Below are 25,266 nucleotides of genomic sequence, written 5' to 3' on the forward strand. Positions count from 1 at the left end.
TCACAGTGCTGACCATCAGCACCAATGATGGAATTTGTATCAGTACATCACAGTGCTGACCACCAGCAACCATGATAGAATTTGGATCAGTACAACACAATGCTGACCATCAGCATCCATGATGGAATCTGGATCAGTACATCACCGCACCCATTATGGAATCTGGATCAGTACAGACCGGTGCTGACCATCAGAACCCATGATGGAATCTGGAGCAGTCCATCACGGTGCTAAGCATCAGCAGCCATGATAGAATCTGGAGCAGTCCATCACGGTGCTGAGCATCAGAACCGATGATGGAATCTGGAGTACATCATGGTGCTGACCATCAGCACCCGTGATGTAATTTGCATCAGTACATCACAGTGCTGAACATCAGCACCCATAATAGAATTTGGAGTACATCACGGTGCTGACCATCAGCACCCGTGAAGGAATTTGGATCAGTACATCACAGTACTGACCACCAGCACCCATGATGGAATTTGGATTACATCACGGTGCTGACCATCAGCATTCATGAAGGAATTTGGAGTAGATCACGGGGCTTACCATCAACACACATGACAGAATATGGAGTACATCACAGTGCTGACCATCAGCACCCATGATGGAATTTGGATCAGGACATCAAAATGCTGACCATCAGCACCCATGATGGAATCTGGATTAGTACAACACAATGCTGACCATCAGAACCCATGATGGAATCTGGAGTACATCACAGTGCTGACCATCAGCACCCATTATGGAATTTGGAGTACATCACACTGCTGAACATCAGCACCTGTGATGGAATTTGGATCAGGACATAACAATGCTGACCATCAGTACCCATGATGGAATTTTGATCAGTACATTACAGTGTGAACATCAGCACCCGTGATGGAATTTGGAGTACATCACAGTGCTGACCATCAGCACCAATGATGGAATTTGTATCAGTACATCACAGTGCTGACCACCAGCAGCCATGATGGAATTTGGATCAGTACAACACAATGCTAACCATCAGCATCCATGATGGAATCTGGATCAGTACATCACCGTACTGACCATCAGCACCCACGATGGAATCTGCAGCAGTCCATCACGGTGCTGAGTATCAGAACCGATGATGGAATCTGGAGTACATCATGGTGCTGACCATCAGCATCCATGATGGAATTTGGATCAGTACATTACAGTGTGAACATCAGCACCCATGATGGAATTTTGAGTACATCACAGTGCTGACCATCAGCACCAATGATTGAATTTGTATCAGTACATCACAGTGCTGACCACCAGCAACCATGATAGAATTTGGATCAGTACAACACAATGCCGACCATCAGCATCCATGATGGAATCTGGATCAGTACATCACCGTACTGACCATCGGCACCCATTATGGAATCTGGATCAGTACAGACCGGTGCTGACCATCAGAACCCATGATGGAAACTGGAGCAGTCCATCACGGTGCGAAGCATCAGCAGCCATGATAGAATCTGGAGCAGTCCATCACGGTGCTGAGCATCAGAACCGATGATGGAATCTGGAGTGCATCATGGTGCTGACCATCAGCACCCGTGATGTACTTTGCATCAGTACATCACAGTGCTGAACATCAGCACCCATAATAGAATTTGGAGTACATCACGGTGCTGACCATCAGCACCCGAGATGGAATTTGGATCAGTACATCACAGTACTGACCACCAGCACCCATGATGGAATTTGGAGTACATCACGGTGCTGACCATCAGCATCCATGAAGGAATTTGGAGTAGATCAGGGGGCTTACCATCAACACACATGACGGAATATGGAGTACATCACCGTACTGACCATCGGCACCCATTATGGAATCTGGATCAGTACATCACAATGCTGACCATCAGCACCCACGATGGAATCAACAGCAGTCCATCACGGTGCTGAGTATCAGAACCAATGATGGAATCTGGAGTACATCATGGTGCTGACCATCAGCACCCATTATGGAATTTGGAGTACATCACACTGCTGACCATCAGCAACCATGATGGAATTTGGATCAGTACAACACAGTGCTGACCATCAGCACCAATGATGGAATTTGTATCAGTACATCACAGTGCTGACCACCAGCACCCATGATGGAACTTTGAGTCAGTACAACACAATGCTGAACATCAGCATCCATGATGGAATCTGGATCAGTACATCACCGTGCTGACCATCGGCACACATTATGGAATCTGGATCAGTACATACCGGTGCTGACCATCAGCACCCATGATGGAATCTGCAGGAGTCCATCACGGTGCTGAGCATCAGCACCCATGAGAGAATCTGGAGCAGTCCATCACGGTGCTGAGTATCAGAACCGATGATGGAATCTGGAGTACATCATGGTGCTGACCATCAGCACCCATTATGGAATTTGGAGTACATCACACTGCTGAACATCAGAACCTGTGATGGAATTTGGATCAGGACATAACAATGCTGACCATCAGCACCCATGATGGAATTTGGATCAGTACATTACAGTGTGATCATCAGCACCCATGATGGAATTTGGAGTACATCACAGTGCTGACCATCAGCACCAATGATGGAATTTGTATCAGTACATCACAGTGCTGACCACCAGCAGCCATGATGGAATTTGGATCAGTACAGCACAATGCTAACCATCAGCATCCATGATGGAATCTGGATCAGTACATCACCGTACTGACCATCGGCACCCATTATGGAATCTGGATCAGTACAGACTGGTGCTGACCATCAGAACCCATGATGGAATCTGGAGCAGTCCATCACGGTGCAAAGCATCAGCAGCCATGATAGAATCTGGAGCAGTCCATCACGGTGCTGAGCATCAGAACCGATGATGGAATCTGGAGTACATCATGGTGCTGACCATCAGCACCCGTGATGTAATTTGCATCAGTACATCACAGTGCTGAACATCAGCACCCATAATAAAATTTGGAGTACATCACGGTGCTGACCATCAGCACCCGTGATGGAATTTGGATCAGTACATCACAGTACTGACCACCAGCACCCATGATGGAATTTGGAGTACATCACGGTGCTGACCATCAGCATCCATGAAGGAATTTGCAGTAGATCACGGGGCTTACCATCAACACACATGACGGAATATGGAGTACATCACAGTGCTGACCATCAGCACCCGTGATGGAATTTGGATCAGGACATCAAAATGCTGACCATCAGAACCCATGATGGAATCTGGAGTACATCACAGTGCTGACCATCAGAACCCACGATGGAATTCTGAGTACATCACAGTGCTGACCATCAGCATCCATGAAGGAATTTGGAGTACATCATAGTGCTGACCATCAGCACCCATTATGGAATTTGGAGTACATCACACTGCTGAACATCAGCACCTGTGATGGAATTTGGATCAGTACATCACAGTGTGAACATCAGCACCCATGATGGAATTTGGAGTACATCACAGGGCTGACCATCAGCACCAATGATGGAATTTGTATCAGTACATCACCGTACTGACCATCGGCACCCATTATGGAATCTGGATCAGTACATACCGGTGCTGACAATCAGCAGCCATGATGGAATCTGGAGCAGTCCATCACGGTGCTAAGCATCAGCAGCCATGATAGAATCTGGAGCAGTCCATCACGGTGCTGAGCATCAGAACCGATGATGGAACCTGGAATACATCATGGTGCTGACCATCAGAACCCATTATGGAATTTGGAGTACATCACACTGCTGATCATCAGCACCTGTGATGGAAATTGGTTCAGGACATAACAATGCTGACCATCAGCACCCATGATGGAATTTGGATCAGTACATTACAGTGTGAACATCAGCACCCATGATGGAATTTGGAGTATATCACAATGCTGACCATCAGCACCCATGATGGAATCTGCAGCAGTACATCACGGAGCTGAGCATCAGCACCCATGATAGGATCTGGAGCAGTCTATCACGGTGCTGAGCATCAGAACCGATGATGGAATTTCGAGTACATCATGGTGCTAACTATCAGCACCCAATATGGAATTTGGAGTACATCACACTGCTGAACATCAGCACCTGTGATGGAATTTGGATCAGGACATAACAATGCTGACCATCAGCACCCATGATGGAATTTGGATCAGTACATCACACTGCTGAACATCAGAACCTGTGATGGAATTTGGATCAGGACATAACAATGCTGACCATCAGCACCCATGATGGAATTTGGATCAGTACATTACAGTGTGAACATCAGCACCCATGATGGAATTTTGAGTACATCACAGTGCTGACCATCAGCACCAATGATGGAATTTGTATCAGTACATCACAGTGCTGACCACCAGCAACCATGATAGAATTTGGATCAGTACAACACAATGCTGACCATCAGCATCCATGATGGAATCTGGATCAGTACATCACCGTACTGACCATCGGCACCCATTATGGAATCTGGATCAGTACAGACCGGTGCTGACCATCAGAACCCATGATGGAATCTGGAGCAGTCCATCATGGTGCTGAGCATCAGAACCGATGATGGAATCTGGAGTACATCATGGTGCTGACCATCAGCACCCGTGATGTAATTTGCATCAGTACATCACAGTGCTGAACATCAGCACCCATAATAGAATTTGGAGTACATCACGGTGCTGACCATCAGCACCCATGATGGAATTTGGATCAGTACATCACAGTACTGACCACCAGCACCCATGATGGAATTTGGAGTACATCACAGTGCTGGCCACCAGCACCCATAATAGAATTTGGAGTACATCACGGTGCTGACCATCAGCACCCATGGTGGAATTTGGATCAGTACATCACAGTACTGACCACCAGCACCCATGATGGAATTTGGAGTACATCACAGTGCTGACCACCAGCAACCATGATAGAATTTGGATCAGTACAACACAATGCTGACCATCAGCATCCATGATGGAATCTGGATCAGTACATCACCGTACTGACCATCGGCACCCATTATGGAATCTGGATCAGTACAGACCGGTGCTGACCATCAGAACCCATGATGGAATCTGGAGCAGTCCATCACGGTGCTGAGCATCAGAACCGATGATGGAATCTGGAGTACATCATGGTGCTGACCATCAGCACCCGTGATGTAATTTGCATCAGTACATCACAGTGCGGAACATCAGCACCCATAATAGAATTTGGAGTACATCACGGTGCTGACCATCAGCACCCATGATGGAATTTGGATCAGTACATCACAGTACTGACCACCAGCACCCATGATGGAATTTGGAGTACATCACGGTGCTGACCATCAGCATCCATGAAGGAATTTGCAGTAGATCACGGGGCTTACCATCAGCACACATGACGGAATATGGAGTACATCACAGTGCTGACCATCAGCACCCGTGATGGAATTTGGATCAGGACATCAAAATGCTGACCATCAGCACCCATGATGGAATCTGGATTAGTACATCACAATGCTGACCATCAGAACCCATGATGGAATCTGGAGTACATCACCGTGCTGACCATCAGCACCCACGATGGAATTCTGAGTACATCACAGTGCTGACCATCAGCACCCATGATGGAATTTGTATCAGTACATCACAGTACTGCCCACCAGCACCCATGATGGAATTTGGAGTACATCACGGTGCTGACCATCAGCATCCATGAAGGAATTTGGAGTAGATCACGGGGCTTATCATCAGCACACATGACGGAATATGGAGTACATCACAGTGCTGACCATCAGCACCAGTGATGGGATTTGGATCAGGACATCAAAATGCTGACCATCAGCACCCATGATGGAATCTGGATTAGTACAACACAATGCTGACCATCAGAACCCATGGTGGAATCTGGAGTACATCACAGTGCTGACCATCAGCACCCACGATGGAATTCTGAGTACATCACAGTGCTGACCATCAGCACCCGTGATGGAGTTGGGATCAGTACATCACGGTGCTGACCATCAGCATCCATGAAGGAATTTGGAGTAGATCACGGGGCTTACCATCAGCACACATGACGGAATATGGAGTACATCACAGTGCTGACCATCAGCAGCCATGATAGAATCTGGAGCAGTCCATCACGGTGCTGAGCATCAGAACCGATGATGGAATTTGGAGTACATCATGGTGCTAACAATCAGCACCCATTATGGAATTTGGAGTACATCACTGTGCTGACCATCAGCACCCATGATGGAATTTGGAGTACATCACGGGGCTTACCATCAGCACACATGATGGAATTTGGATCAGGATATCAAAATGCTGACCATCAGCATCCATGATGGAATCAGGAGTACATTACAGTGCTGACCATCAGCACCCACGATGGAATTTTGAGTCAGTACAACACAATGCTGACCATCAGCATCCATGATGGAATCAGGATCAGTACATCACCGTGCTGACAATCAGCACACATTATGGAATCTGGATCAGTACATACCTGTGCTGACCATCAGCACCCATGATGGAATCTGCAGCAGTCCATCACGGTGCTGAACATCAGCACCCATGATAGAATCTGGAGCAGTCCATCACGGTGCTGAGTATCAGAACCGATGATGGAATCTGGAGTACATAATGGTGCTGACCATCAGCACCCATGATGGAATTTGGAGTACATCACGGGGCTTACCATCAGCACACATGACGGAATATGGAGTACAACACAATGCTGACCATCAGCACCCGTGATGGAATTTGGATCAGGACATCAAAATGCTGACCATCAGCACCCATGATGGAATCTGGATCAGTACAACACAATGCTGACCATCAGAACACATGATGCAATCTGGAGTACATCACAGTGCTGACCATCAGCACCCACGATGGAATTTTGAGTACATCACAGTGCTGACCATCAGCACCCATGATGGAATTTGGATCAGTACAACACAATGCTGACCATCAGCATCCATGATGGAATCTGGATCAGTACATCCCCGTGCTGACCATCGGCACACATTATGGAAACAGGATCAGTACATACCGGTGCTGACCATCAGCACACATGATTGAATCTGCAGCAGTCCATCACGGTGCTGAGTATCAGAACAGATGATGGAATCTGGAGTACATCATGGTGCTGACCATCAGCACCCATTATGGAATTTGGAGTACATCACACTGCTGAACATCAGCACCTGTGATGGAATTTGGATCAGGACATAAGAATGCTGACCATCTGCATCCATGATGGAATTTGGATCAGTACATCACAGTGCTGACCATCAGCACCCATGATGGAATTTGGATCGGTATATCACAGTGCTGACCATCAGCACCCATGATGGAACTTGGATCGGTAAATCACAGTGCTGACCATCAGCACCCATGATGGAATTTGGATCGGTACATCACACTGCTGACCATCAGCACCCATGATGGAATTTCGATCAGTGCATCACAGTGCTGAACATCAGCATACAAGATCGAATTTGGATCAGTGCATCACAGTGCTGACTATCAGCACCCGTGAAGTAATTTGCATCAGTACATCACAGTGCTGAACATCAGCACCCAGAATGGAATTTGTATCAGTACATCACAGTGCTGAACATCAGCACCAATGATGGAATTTCGATCAGAAAATCACAATGCAAACCATCAGCACCCATGCTGGAATTTGTTCAGTACATCACAGTACTGACCACCAGCACACATGATGGAATTTGGAGTACATCACAGTGCTGACCATCAGCACCTGTGATGGAATATGGATCAGTACAACACAATGCTGACCTTCAGCATCCATGATGGAATCTGGAGTACATTACAGTGCTGACCATCAGCACCCACGATGGAATTTTGAGTCAGTACAACACAATGCTGACCATCAGCATCCATGATGGAATCTGGATCAGTACATCACCGTGCTGACCATCAGAACCCATGATGGAATCTGGAGCAGTCCATCACGGTGCTAAGCATCAGCAGCCATGATAGAATCTGGAGCAGTCCATCACGGTGCTGAGCATCAGAACCGATGATGGAATCTGGTGTACATCATGGTGCTGACCATCAGCACCCGTGATGTAATTTGCATCAGTACATCACAGTGCTGAACATCAGCACCCATAATAGAATTTGGAGTACATCACGGTGCTGACCATCAGCACCCGTGATGGAATTTGGATCAGTACATCACAGTACTGACCACCAGCACCCATGATGGAATTTGGAGTACATCACGGTGCTGACCATCAGCATCCATGAAGGAATTTGGAGTAGATCAGGGGGCTTACCATCAACACACATGACGGAATATGGAGTACATCACAGTGCTGACCATCAGCACCCGTGATGGAATTTGGATCAGGACATCAAAATGCTGACCATCAGCACCCATGATGGAATCTGGATTAGTACAACACAATGCTGACCATCAGAACCCATGATGGAATCTGGAGTACATCACAGTGCTGACCATCAACACCCACGATGGAATTCTGAGTACATCACAGTGCTGACCATCAGCATCCATGAAGGAATTTGGAGTACATCATGGTGCTGACCATCAGCACCCATTATGGAATTTGGAGTACATCACACTGCTGAACATCAGCACCTGTGATGGAATTTGGATCAGGACATAACAATGCTGACCATCAGCACCCATGATGGAATTTGGATCAGTACATCACAGTGTGAACATCAGCACCCATGATGGAATTTGGAGTACATCACAGGGCTGACCATCAGCACCAATGATGGAATTTGTATCAGTACATCACAGTGCTGACCACCAGCAACCATGATGGAATTTGGATCAGTACAACACAATGCTGACCATCAGCATCCATGATGGAATCTGGATCAGAACATCACCGTACTGACCATCGGCACACATTATGGAATCTGGATCAGTACATACCGGTGCTGACAATCAGCAGCCATGATGGAATCTGGAGCAGTCCATCACGGTGCTAAGCATCAGCAGCCATGATAGAATCTGGAGCAGTCCCTCACGGTGCTGAGTATCAGAACCGATGATGGAATCTGGAATACATCATGGTGCTGACCATCAGAACCCATTATGGAATTTGGAGTACATCACACTGCTGATCATCAGCACCTGTGATGGAATTTGGATCAGTACATTACAGTGTGAACATCAGCACCCATGATGGAATTTGGAGTATATCACAATGCTGACCATCAGCACCCATGATGGAATCTGCAGCAGTCCATCACGGAGCTGAGCATCAGCACCCATGATAGAATCTGGAGCAGTCCATCACGGTGCTGAGCATCAGAACCGATGATGGAATTTCGAGTACATCATGGTGCTAACTATCAGCACCCAATATGGAATTTGGAGTACATCACACTGCTGAACATCAGCACCTGCGATGGAATTTGGATCAGGACATAACAATGCTGACCATCAGCACCCATGATGGAATTTGGATCAGTACATCACACTGCTGAACATCAGAACCTGTGATGGAATTTGGATCAGGACATAACAATGCTGACCATCAGCACCCATGATGGAATTTGGATCAGTACATTACAGTGTGAACATCAGCACCCATGATGGAATTTTGAGTACATCACAGTGCTGACCATCAGCACCAATGATGGAATTTGTATCAATACATCACAGTGCTGACCACCAGCAACCATGATAGAATTTGGATCAGTACAACACAATGCTGACCATCAGCATCCATGATGGAATCTGGATCAGTACATCACCGTACTGACCATCGGCACCCATTATGGAATCTGGATCAGTACAGACCGGTGCTGAACATTGGAACCCATGATGGAATCTGGAGCAGTCCATCACGGTGCTAAGCATCAGCAGCCATGATAGAATCTGGAGCAGTCCATCACGGTGCTGAGCATCAGAACCGATGATGGAATCTGGAGTACATCATGGTGTTGACCATCAGCACCCGTGATGCAATTTGCATCAGTACATCACAGTGCTGAACATCAGCACCCATAATAGAATTTGGAGTACATCACGGTGCTGACCATCAGCACCCGTGATGGAATTTGGATCAGTACATCACAGTACTGACCACCAGCACCCATGATGGAATTTGGAGTACATCACAGTGCTGACCATCAGCATCCATGAAGGAATTTGTAGTAGATCACGGGGCTTACCATCAGCACACATGACGGAATATGGAGTACATCACAGTGCTGACCATCAGCACCCGTGATGGAATTTGGATCAGGACATCAAAATGCTGACCATCAGCACCCATGATGGAATCTGGATTAGTAAATCACAATGCTGACCATCAGAACCCATGATGGAATCTGGAGTACATCACAGTGCTGACCATCAGCACCCACGATGGAATTCTGAGTACATCACAGTGCTGACCATCAGCACCCATTATGGAATTTGGAGTACATCACAGTGCTGACCATCAGCACCCATGATGGAATTTGTATCAGTACATCACAGTACTGACCACCAGAACCCATGATGGAATTTGGAGTACATCACAGTGCTGACCATCAGCATCCATGAAGGAATTTGGAGTAGATCATGGGGCTTACCAGCAGCACACATGACGGAATATGGAGTACATCACAGTGCTGACCATCAGCACCAGTGATGGAATTTGGATCAGGACATCAAAATGCTGGCCATCAGCACCCATGATGGAATCTGGATTAGTACAACGCAATGCTGACCATCAGAACCCATGGTGGAATCTGGAGTACATCACAGTGCTGACCATCAGCACCCACGATGGAATTCTGAGTACATCACAGTGCTGACCATCAGCACCCGTGATGGAGTTGGGATCAGTACATCACGGTGCTGACCATCAGCATCCATGAAGGAATTTGGAGTAGATCACGGGGCTTACCATCAGCACACATGATGGAATATGGAGTACATCACAGTGCTGACCATCAACAGCCATGATAGAATCTGGAGCAGTCCATCACGGTGCTGAGCATCAGAACCGATGATGGAATTTGGAGTACATCATGGTGCTAACAATCAGCACCCATTATGGAATTTGGAGTACATCACGGTGCTGACCATCAGCACCCATGATGGAATTTGGAGTACATCACGGGGCTTACCATCAGCACACATGATGGAATTTGGATCAGGACATCAAAATGCTGACCATCAGCACCCATGATGGAATCTGGATCAGTACAACACAATGCTGACCATCAGAACACATGATGCAATCTGGAGTACATCACAGTGCTGACCATCAGCACCCACGATGGAATTTTGAGTGCATCACAGTGCTGACCATCAGCACCCATGATGGAATTTGGATCAGTACAACACAATGCTGACCATCAGCATTCATGATGGAATCTGGAGTACATTACAGAGCTGACCATCAGCACCCACGATGGAATTTTGAGTCAGTACAACACAATGCTGACCATCAGCATCCATGATGGAATCTGGATCAGTACATCCCCGTGCTGACCATTGGCACACATTATGGAAACAGGATCAGTACATACCGGTGCTGACCATCAGCACACATGATTGAATCTGCAGCAGTCCATCACGGTGCTGAGTATCAGAACCGATGATGGAATCTGGAGTACATCATGGTGCTGACCATCAGCACCCATTATGGAATTTGGAGTACATCACACTGCTGAACATCAGCACCTGTGATGGAATTTGGATCAGGACATAAGAATGCTGACCATCAGCATCCATGATGGAATTTGGATCAGTACATCACAGTGCTGACCATCAGCACCCATGATGGAATTTGGATCGGTATATCACCGTGTTGACCATCAGCACCCATGATGGAACTTGGATCGGTAAATCACAGTGCTGACCATCAGCACCCATGATGGAATTTGGATCGGTACATCACAGTGCTGACCATCAGCACCCATGATGAAATTTCAATCAGTGCATCACAGTGCTGAACATCAGCATACAAGATCGAATTTGGATCAGTGCATCACAGTGCTGACTATCAGCACCCGTGATGTAATTTGCTTCAGTACATCACAGTGCTGAACATCAGCACCCAGAATGGAATTTGTATCAGTACATCACAGTGCTGAACATCAGCACCAATGATGGATTTTCGATCAGAACATCACAATGCAAACCATCAGCACCCATGCTGGAATTTGTTCAGTACATCACAGTACTGACCACCAGCACACATGATGGAATTTGGAGTACATCACAGTGCTGACCATCAGCACCCGTGATGGAATATGGATCAGTACAACACAATGCTGACCTTCAGCATCCATGATGGAATCTGGAGTACATTACAGTGCTGACCATCAGCACCCACGATGGAATTTTGAGTCAGTACAACACAATGCTGACAATCAGCATCCATGATGGAATCTGGATCAGTACATCACCGTGCTGACCATCGGCACACATTATGGAATCTGGATCAGTACATACCGGTGCTGACCTTCAGCACCCATGATGGAATCTGCAGCAGTCCATCACGGTGCTGAGCATCAGCACCCATGATAGAATCTGGAGCAGTCCATCACGGTGCTGAGTATCAGAACCGATGTTGGAATCTGGAGTACATCATGGTGCTGACCCTCAGCACCCATTATGGAATTTGGAGTGCATCACACTGCTGAACATCAGCACCTGTGATGGAATTTGGATCAGGACATAACAATGCTGACCATCAGTACCCATGATGGAATTTGGATCAGTACATTACAGTGTGAACATCAGCACCCATGATGGAATTTGGAGTACATCACAGTGCTGACCATCAGCACCAATGATGGAATTTGTATCAGTACATCACAGTGCTGACCACCAGCAGCCATGATGGAATTTGGATCAGTACAACACAATGCTAACCATCAGCATCCATGATGGAATCTGGATCAGTTCATCACCGTTCTGACCATCGGCACCCATTATGGAATCTGGATCAGTACATCACAGTACTGACCATCAGCACCCACGATGGAATCTGCAACAGTCCATCACGGTGCTGAGTATCAGAACCGATGATGGAATCTGGAGTACATCATGGTGCTGACCATCAGCACCCATTATGTAATTTGGAGTACATCACACTGCTGAACATCAGCACCCATGATGGAATTTGGAGTACATCACAGTGCTGACCATCAGCAGCCATGATGGAATTTGGATCAGTACAACACAGTGCTGACCATCAGCACCAATGATGGAATTTGTATCAGTACATCACAGTGCTGACCACCAGCACCCATGATGGAATTTTGAGTCCGTACAACACAATGCTGACCATCAGCATCCATGATGGAATCTGGATCAGTACATCACCGTGCTGACCATCGGCACACATTATGGAATCTGGATCAGTACATACCGGTGCTGACCATCAGCACCCATGATGGAATTTGGATCAGGACATCAAAATGTTGACCATCAGCATCCATGATGGAATCAGGAGTACATTACAGTGCTGACCATCAGCACACACGATGGAATTTTGCGTCAGTACAACACAATGCTGACCATTAGCATCCATGAGGGAATCTGGATCAGTACATACCGGTGCTGACCATCAGCACCCATGATGGAATCTGCAGCAGTCCATCACGGTGCTGAACATCAGCACCCAAGATAGAATCTGGAGCAGTCCATCATGGTGCTGAGTATCAGAACCGATGATGGAATCTGGAGTACATAATGGTGCTGACCATCAGCACCCATGATGGAATTTGGAGTACATCACGGGGCTTACCATCAGCACACATGACGGAATATGGAGTACAACACAGTGCTGACCATCAGCACCTGTGATGGAATTTGGATCAGGACATCAAAATGCTGACCATCAGCACCCATGATGGAATCTGGATCAGTACAACACAATGCTGACCATCAGAACACATGATGCAATCTGGAGTACATCACAGTGCTGACCATCAGTACCCACGATGGAATTTTGAGTACATCACAGTGCTGACCATCAGCACCCATGATGGAATTTGGATCAGTACAACACAATGCTGACCATCAGCATCCATGATGGAATCTGGATCAGTACATCACGGTGCTGACCATCGGCACACATTATGGAAACAGGATCAGTACATACCGGTGCTGACCATCAGCACACATGATTGAATCTGCAGCAGTCCATCACGGTGATGAGTATCAGAACCGATGATGGAATCTGGAGTACATCATGGTGCTGACCATCAGCACCCATTATGGAATTTGGAGTACATCACACTGCTGAACATCAGCACCTGTGATGGAATTTGGATCAGGACATAAGAATGCTGACCATCAGCATCCATGATGGAATTTGGATCAGTACATCACAGTGCTGACCATCAGCACCCATGATGGAATTTGGATCGGTATATCACAGTGCTGACCATCAGCACCCATGATGGAACTTGGATCGGTAAATCACAGTGCTGACCATCAGCACCCATGATGGAATTTGGATCGGTACATCACAGTGCAAACCATCAGCACCCATGATGGAATTTCGATCAGTGCATCACAGTGCTGAACATCAGCATACAAGATCGAATTTGGATCAGTGCATCACAGTGCTGACTATCAGCACCCGTGATGTAATTTGCATCAGTACATCACAGTGCTGAACATCAGCACACATAATGGAATTTGTATCAGTACATCACAGTGCTGAACATCAGCACCAATGATGGAATTTCGATCAGAACATCACAATGCAAACCATCAGCACCCATGCTGGAATTTGTTCAGTACATCACAGTACTGACCACCAGCACACATGATGGAATTTGGAGTACATCACAGTGCTGACCATCAGCACCCGTGTTGGAATATGGATCAGTACAACACAATGCTGACCTTCAGCATACATGATGGAATCTGGATCAGTACATCACCGTACTGACCATCGGCACCCATTATGGAATCTGGATCAGTACATACCGGTGCTGACAATCAGCAGCCATGATGGAATCTGGAGGAGTCCATCACGGTGCTAAGCATCCACAGCCATGATAGAATCTGGAGCAGTCCATCACGGTGCTGTGTATCAGAACCGATGATGGAATCTGGAGTACATCATGGTGCTGACCATCAGCACCCATTATGGAATTTGGAGTACATCACACTGCTGAACATCAGCACCTGTGATGGAATTTGGATCAGGACATAACAATGCTGACCATCAGCACCCATGATGGAATTTGGATCAGTACATCACAGTGTGAACATCAGCACCCATGATGGAATTTGGAGTATATCACAATGCTGACCATCAGAACCGATGATGGAATTTGGAGTACATCATGGTGCTAACAATCAGCACCCTTTATGGAATTTGGAGTACATCACAGTGCTGACCATCAGTACCCATGATGGAATTTGTATCAGTACATCACAGTACTGACCACCAGCACCCATGATGGAATTTGGAGTAGATCATGATGCTGACCATCAGCACCCATGATGGATTTTGGAGAACATCACAGTGCCTGAATATCAGCAACCATGATGGAATTTCGATCAGTACATCACTGTGCTGAACATCAGCACCCATGATGGAGTTGGGATCAGTACATCACAGTGCTGATGATCAGCACCCATGATGGAAATTGGAGTACAACACAGTGCTGACCATCAGCACCCATGATGGAATTTGGATCAGTAGAACACAATGCTGACCATCAGCATCCATGATGGAATCTGGATCAGTACATCACCGTGCTGACCATCGGCACCCATTATGGAATCTGGATCAGTACATACCGGTGCTGACAATCAGCAGCCATGATGGAATCTGGAGGAGTCCATCACGGTGCTAAGCATCCGCAGCCATGATAGAATCTGGAGCAGTCCATCACGGTGCTGTGTATCAGAACCGATGATGGAATCTGGAGTACATCATGGTGCTGACCATCAGCACCCATTATGGAATTTGGAGTACATCACACTGCTGAACATCAGCACCTGTGATGGAATTTGGATCAGGACATAACAATGCTGACCATCAGCACCCATGATGGAATTTGGATCAGTACATCACAGTGTGAACATCAGCACCCATGATGGAATTTGGAGTATATCACAATGCTGACCATCAGAACCGATGATGGAATTTGGAGTACATCATGGTGCTAACAATCAGCACCCATTATGGAATTTGGAGTACATCACAGTGCTGACCATCAGTACCCATGATGGAATTTGTATCAGTACATCACAGTACTGACCACCAGCACCCATGATGGAATTTGGAGTAGATCATGATGCTGACCATCAGCACCCATGATGGATTTTGGAGAACATCACAGTGCCTGAATATCAGCAACCATGATGGAATTTCGATCAGTACATCACTGTGCTGAACATCAGCACCCATGATGGAGTTGGGATCAGTACATCACAGTGCTGATGATCAGCACCAATGATGGAAATTGGAGTACAACACAGTGCTGACCATCAGCACCCATGATGGAATTTGGATCAGTAGAACACAATGCTGACCATCAGCATCCATGATGGAATCTGGATCAGTACATCACCGTACTGACCATCGGCACCCATTATGGAATCTGGATCAGTACATACCGGTGCTGACAATCAGCAGCCATGATGGAATCTGGAGGAGTCCATCACGGTGCTAAGCATCCGCAGCCATGATAGAATCTGGAGCAGTCCATCACGGTGCTGTGTATCAGAACCGATGATGGAATCTGGAGTACATCATGGTGCTGACCATCAGCACCCATTATGGAATTTGGAGTACATCACACTGCTGAACATCAGCACCTGTGATGGAATTTGGATCAGGACATAACAATGCTGACCATCAGCACCCATGATGGAATTTGGATCAGTACATCACAGTGTGAACATCAGCACCCATGATGGAATTTGGAGTATATCACAATGCTGACCATCAGAACCGATGATGGAATTTGGAGTACATCATGGTGCTAACAATCAGCACCCATTATGGAATTTGGAGTACATCACAGTGCTGACCATCAGTACCCATGATGGAATTTGTATCAGTACATCACAGTACTGACCACCAGCACCCATGATGGAATTTGGAGTAGATCATGATGCTGACCATCAGCACCCATGATGGATTTTGGAGAACATCACAGTGCCTGAATATCAGCAACCATGATGGAATTTCGATCAGTACATCACTGTGCTGAACATCAGCACCCATGATGGAGTTGGGATCAGTACATCACAGTGCTGATGATCAGCACCCATGATGGAAATTGGAGTACATCACAGTGCTGACCATCAGCAACCATGATGGAATTTGGATCGGTACATCACAGTGCTGAACATCAGCAACCATAATGGAATTTGCATCAGTACATCACAGTGCTGAACATCAGCACCAATGATGGAATTTCGATCGGAACATCACAATGCAAACCATCAGCACCCATGCTGGAATTTGTATCAGTACATCATAGTACTGACCACCAGCACACATGATGGAATTTGGAGTACATCACGGTGCTGACCATCAGCACACATGACGGAATATGGAGTACATCACAGTGCTGACCATCAGCACCCGTGATGGAATTTGGATCAGGACATCAAAATGCTGACCATCAGCACCCATGATGGAATCTGGATCAGTACAACACAATGCTGACCATCAGAACCCATGATGGAACCTGAAGTACATCACAGTGCTGACCATCAGCACCCATGATGGAATTTGGATCAGTACAACACAATGCTTACCATCAGCATCTGTGATGGAATCTGGAGTACATTACAATGCTGACCATCAGCACCCATGATGGAATTTGGATCAGTACATTACAGTGTGAACATCAGCACCCATGATGGAATTTTGAGTACATCACAGTGCTGACCATCAGCACCAATGATGGAATTTGTATCAGTACATCACAGTGCTGACCACCAGCAACCATGATAGAATTTGGATCAGCACAACACAATGCTGACCATCAGCATCCATGATGGAATCTGGATCAGTACATCACCGTACTGACCATCGGCACCCATTATGGAATCTGGATCAGTACACACCGGTGCTGACCATCAGAACCCATGATGGAATCTGGAGCAGTCCATCACGGTGCTAAGCATCAGCAGCCATGATAGAATCTGGAGCAGTCCATCACGGTGCTGAGCATCAGAACCGATGATGGAATCTGGAGTACATCATGGTGCTGACCATCAGCACCCGTGATGTAATTTGCATCAGTACATCACAGTGCTGAACATCAGCACCCATAATAAAATTTGGAGTACATCACGGTGCTGACCATCAGCACCCGTGATGGTATTTGGATCAGTACATCACAGTACTGACCACCAGCACCCATGATGGAATTTGGAGTACATCACGGTGCTGACCATCAGCATCCATGAAGGAATTTGGAGTAGATCCCGGAGCTTATGATCAGCACACATGACGGAATATGGAGTACATCACAGTGCTGACCATCAGCACCCATGATGGAATCTGGATTAGTACAACACAATGCTGACCATCAGAACCAATGATGGAATCTGGAGTACATCACAGTGCTGAACATCAGCACCCACGATGGAATTCTGAGTACATCACAGTGCTGACCATCAGCATCCATGAAGGAATTTGGAGTACATCATGGTGCTGACCATCAGCACCCATTATAGAATTTGGAGTACATCACACTGCTGAACATCAGCACCTGTGATGGAATTTGGATCAGGACATAACAATGCTGACCATCAGCACCCATGATGGAATTTGGATCAGTACATCACAGTGTGAACATCAGCACCCATGATGGAATTTGGAGTACATCACATTCCTGTCCATCAGCACCTATGATGTAATTTGTATCAGTACATCACAGTGCTGACCATCAGCACACATGAAGGAATTTGGATCTGTAGATCATAATGCCGACCATCAGCACCCATGAAGGAATATGTATCAGTACATCACAGTGCTGAACATCAGTACCAAAGATAGAATTTGGAGTACATCACGGTGCTGACCATCAGCACCCATGATGGTATTTGGATCAGTACATCACAGTGTGAACAGCAAAACCCATGATGGAATTTGGAGTACATCACATTCCTGTCCATCAGCACCTATGATGTAATTTGTATCAGTACATCACAGCGCTGACCATCAGCAACCATGATGGAATTTGGATCAGTACAGCACAATGCTGACCATCAGCACCCATGATGGAATTCTGGATCAGTACAACACAATCCTGACCATCAGCACGTATGATGGAATGTGGAGTACATCACGGTGCTGACCATCAGCACCCATGATGGAATTTGGATCAGGACATAACAATGCTGAGCATCAGCACCATGATGGAAAATGGAGTACATCACAGTGCTGACCATCATCACCCATGATGGAATTTGAATCGGTACATCCCAGTGCTGACCATCAGCACCCATGAAGGAATTTGGATCGGTACATCACAGTGCTGACGATCAGCACCCATGATGGAATTTGGTTGAGTAGATCATAATGCCGACCATCAGCACCCATGATGGAACATGGATCTGTACATAACGGTGCTGACCATCAGCACCCATGATGGAACATGGATCTGTACATAACGGTGCTGACCATCAGCACCCATGATGGAATCTGCAGCAGTCCATCATGGTGCCGAACTTCAGCACCCATGAGGGATTCTGGAGCGGTCCATCATGGTGCTGAGCATCAGCACCCATGATAGAATCTGGAGCGGTCCATCACGGTGCTGAGCATCAGCACCCATGATGAAATTTGGATCAGAACAACACAATGCTGACCATCAGCACCCATGACGGAATTTGGAGTACATCACGGTGCTGACCATCAGCACCCATGATGTAAGTTGGAGTACATCACATTGCAGACCATCAGCAACTATGATGGTATTTGTATCAGTACATCACAGTGCTGACGATCAGCATCCATGATGGAACTTGGATCAGTACACCCTAATGCTGACCATCAGAACCCATGATGGAACTTGGATATGCATATCACAATGCTGACAATCAGCACGCATGATGGAATTTGGAGTATATCATGGTGTTGAACATCAGCACCTGTGATGTCATTTGCATCAGTACATCACGGTGCTGAACCAACATCATCTCTGATGGAATTTGGATCAGTACATCACAATCCTCACAATCAGCACCCACGATGGAATTTGGATCAGTACATCACAGTGTGAACATCAAAACCCATGATGGTATTTGGAGTACATCACACTGCTGACCATCAGCACCTATGATGGAATTTGTATCAGTACATCACAGTGCTGACCATCAGCGTCCATGATGGAATTTGGATCAATAGATCATAATGACAACCATCAGCACCCATGATGGAACATGGATCTGTACATAACGGTGTGGACCATCAGCACCCATGATGGAATTTGTATCAGTACATCACAGTGCTAACCATCAGCACCCATGATGGAATTTGGATCTGTAGATCATAATGCCGACCATCAGCACCCATGATGGAACTTGTATCAGTACATCACAGTGCTGACCATCAGCACCCATGATGGAATTTGGAGTGGATCAGTGTTGACCTGCAGCACCCATGGTGGCATTTGGATCGGTACATTACAATGCTGACAATCAGCATCCATGATGGAATTTGGGTCAGTACATATCAATGCTGACAATCAGCATCCATGATGGGGTTTGGGTCAGTACAACACTCTGCTGACCATCATCACCCATGATGGAATTTGGATTACATCACAGTGCTGACCATCAGCACCCATGATGGATTTTGGATCAATACATGACAGTGCTGAACATCAGCACCCATGATGGAATTTGGATCAGTACATCACGATGCTGACCATCAGCACCCATGATGGAATTTGGATTAGTACAACAAGGAGCTAACCATCAGCAACCATGATGGAATTTGGATCAGTACAACACAATGCTGACCATCAGCACCCATGATGGAATTCTGGAACAGTACAACACAATCCTGACCATCAGCACCCATGATGGAATGTGTACATCACGGTGCTAACCATCAGCACCCATGATGGAATGTGGAGTACATCACGGTGCTAACCATCAGCACCCATGATGGAATTTGGAGTACATCACGGTGCTGACCATCAGCACCCATGACGGAATGTGGAGTACATCACGGTGCTGACCATCAGCACCCATGATGGAATTTGGAGTACATCACGGTGCTGACCATCAGCACCCATGATGGAATTTGGAGTACATCACGGTGCTGACCATCAGCACCCATGACGGAATTTGGAGTACATCACGGTGCTGACCATCAGCACCCATGATGGAATTTGGAGTACATCACATTGCAGACCATCAGCAACTATGATGGTATTTGTATCAGTACATCACAGTGCTGACGATCAGCATCCATGATGGAACTTGGATCAGTACACCCTAATGCTGACCATCAGAACCCATGATGGAACTTGTATATGCATATCACAATGCTGACAATCAGCACGCATGATGGAATTTGGAGTATATCATGGTGTTGAACATCAGCACCTGTGATGTCATCTGCATCAGTACATCACGGTGCTGAACTAACATCATCTCTGATGGAATTTGGATCAGTACATCACAATCCTCACAATCAGCACCCACGATGGAATTTGGATCAGTACATCACAATGTGAACATCAAAACCCATGATGGTATTTGGAGTACATCACATTGCTGACCATCAGCACCTATGATGGAATTTGTATCAGTACATCACAGTGCTGACCATCAGCACACATGAAGGAATTTGGATCTGTAGATCATAATGCCGACCATCAGCACCCATGATGGAATATGTATCAGTACATCACAGTGGTGAACATCAGTACCTAAGATAGAATTTGGAGTACATCACGGTGCTGACCATCAGCACCCATGATGGTATTTGGATCAGTACATCACAGTGTGAACAGCAAAACCCATGATGGAATTTGGAGTACATCACATTCCTGTCCATCAGCACCTATGATGTAATTTGTATCAGTACATCACAGCGCTGACCATCAGCAACCATGATGGAATTTGGATCAGTACAGCACAATGCTGACCATCAGCACCCATGATGGAATTCTGGAGCAGTACAACACAATCCTGACCATCAGCACGCATGATGGAATGTGGAGTACATCACGGTGCTGACCATCAGCACCCATGATGGAATTTGGATCAGGACATAACAATGCTGAGCATCAGCACCATGATGGAAAATGGAGTACATCACAGTGCTGACCATCATCACCCATGATGGAATTTGAATCGGTACATCCCAGTGCTGACCATCAGCACCCATGAAGGAATTTGGATCGGTACATCACAGTGCTGACGATCAGCACCCATGATGGAATTTGGTTGAGTAGATCATAATGCCGACCATCAGCACCCATGATGGAACATGGATCTGTACATAACGGTGCTGACCATCAGCACCCATGATGGAACATGGATCTGTACATAACGGTGCTGACCATCAGCACCCATGATGGAATCTGCAGCAGTCCATCATGGTGCCGAACTTCAGCACCCACGAGGGATTCTGGAGCGGTCCATCATGGTGCTGAGCATCAGCACCCATGATAGAATCTGGAGCGGTCCATCACGGTGCTGAGCATCAGCACCCATGATGAAATTTGGATCAGAACAACACAATGCTGACCATCAGCACCCATGACGGAATTTGGAGTACATCACGGTGCTGACCATCAGCACCCATGATGGAAGTTGGAGTACATCACATTGCAGACCATCAGCAACTATGATGGTATTTGTATCAGTACATCACAGTGCTGACGATCAGCATCCATGATGGAACTTGGATCAGTACACCCTAATGCTGACCATCAGAACCCATGATGGAACTTGGATATGCATATCACAATGCTGACAATCAGCACGCATGATGGAATTTGGAGTATATCATGGTGTTGAACATCAGCACCTGTGATGTCATTTGCATCAGTACATCACGGTGCTGAACCAACATCATCTCTGATGGAATTTGGATCAGTACATCACAATCCTCACAATCAGCACCCACGATGGAATTTGGATCAGTACATCACAATGTGAACATCAAAACCCATGATGGTATTTGGAGTACATCACATTCCTGTCCATCAGCACCTATGATGTAATTTGTATCAGTACATCACAGCGCTGACCATCAGCAACCATGATGGAAGTTGGAGTACATCACATTGCAGACCATCAGCAACTATGATGGTATTTGTATCAGTACATCACAGTGCTGACGATCAGCATCCATGATGGAACTTGGATCAGTACACCCTAATGCTGACCATCAGAACCCATGATGGAACTTGGATATGCATATCACAATGCTGACAATCAGCACGCATGATGGAATTTGGAGTATATCATGGTGTTGAACATCAGCACCTGTGATGTCATTTGCATCAGTACATCACGGTGCTGAACCAACATCATCTCTGATGGAATTTGGATCAGTACATCACAATCCTCACAATCAGCACCCACGATGGAATTTGGATCAGTACATCACAATGTGAACATCAAAACCCATGATGGTATTTGGAGTACATCACATTCCTGTCCATCAGCACCTATGATGTAATTTGTATCAGTACATCACAGCGCTGACCATCAGCAACCATGATGGAATTTGGATCAGTACAGCACAATGCTGACCATCAGCACCCATGATGGAATTCTGGAGCAGTACAACACAATCCTGACCATCAGCACGCATGATGGAATGTGGAGTACATCACGGTGCTGACCATCAGCACCCATGATGGAATTTGAATCGGTACATCCCAGTGCTGACCATCAGCACCCATGATGGAATTTGGTTGAGTAGATCATAATGCCGACCATCAGCACACATGATGGAAAATGGATCTGTACATAACGGTGCTGACCATCAGCACCCATGATGGAACATGGATCTGTACATAACGGTGCTGACCATCAACACCCATGATGGAATCTGCAGCAGTCCATCATGGTGCCGAACTTCAGCACCCATGAGGGATTCTGGAGCGGTCCATCATGGTGCTGAGCATCAGCACCCATGATAGAATCTGGAGCGGTCCATCACGGTGCTGAGCATCAGCACCCATGATGGAATTTGGAGTACATCACGGTGCTGACCATCAGCGCCCATGACGGAATTTGGAGTACATCACGGTGCTGACCATCAGCACCCATGATGGAATTTGGAGTACATCACATTGCAGACCATCAGCAACTATGATGGTATTTGTATCAGTACATCACAGTGCTGACGATCAGCATCCATGATGGAACTTGGATCAGTACACCCTACTGCTGACCATCAGAACCCATGATGGAACTTGTATATGCATATCACAATGCTGACAATCAGCACGCATGATGGAAATTGGAGTATATCATGGTGTTGAACATCAGCACCTGTGATGTCATTTGCATCAGTATATCACGGTGCTGAACCAACATCATCTCTGATGGAATTTGGATCAGTACATCACAATCCTCACAATCAGCACCCACGATGGAATTTGTATCAGTACATCACAATGTGAACATCAAAACCCATGATGGTATTTGGAGTACATCACATTGCTGACCATCAGCACCTATGATGGATTTTGTATCAGTACATCACAGTGCTGACCATCAGCACACATGAAGGAATTTGGATCTGTAGATCATAATGCCGACCATCAGCACCCATGATGGAACTTGGATCTGTACATCACAATGCTGACCATCAGCACCCATGATGGAATATGTATCAGTACATCACAGTGCTGAACATCAGCACCAAAGATAGAATTTGGAGTACATCACGGTGCTGACCATCAGCACCCATGATGGTATCTGGATCAGTACATCACAGTGTGAACAGCAAAACCCATGATGGAATTTGGAGTACATCACATTCCTGTCCAGCAGCACCTATGATGTAATTTGTATCAGTACATCACAGCGCTGACCATCAGCAACCATGATGGAATTTGGATCAGTACAGCACAATGCTGACCATCAGCACCCATGATGGAATTCTGGAGCAGTACAACACAATCCTGACCATCAGCACGCATGATGGAATGTGGAGTACATCACGGTGCTGACCATCAGCACCCATGATGGAATTTGGATCAGGACATAACAATGCTGAGCATCAGCACCATGATGGAAAATGGAGTACATCACAGTGCTGACCATCAGCACCCATGATGGAATTTGAATCGGTACATCCCAGTG

General features: G+C 46.3%; 1 protein-coding gene across 1 annotated transcript in view; it reads right to left on the reverse strand.

The window, feature by feature from the left end:
* Positions 1-25,266, reverse strand: part of LOC132405842 (disintegrin and metalloproteinase domain-containing protein 10-like) — a 636,699-nt gene that overhangs the window by 474,864 nt on the left and 136,569 nt on the right. The window lies entirely within an intron of this gene.

The sequence above is a fragment of the Hypanus sabinus genome, chromosome 16 (genome assembly GCF_030144855.1).
Source record: "Hypanus sabinus isolate sHypSab1 chromosome 16, sHypSab1.hap1, whole genome shotgun sequence".
Classification (NCBI taxonomy): domain Eukaryota; kingdom Metazoa; phylum Chordata; class Chondrichthyes; order Myliobatiformes; family Dasyatidae; genus Hypanus; species Hypanus sabinus.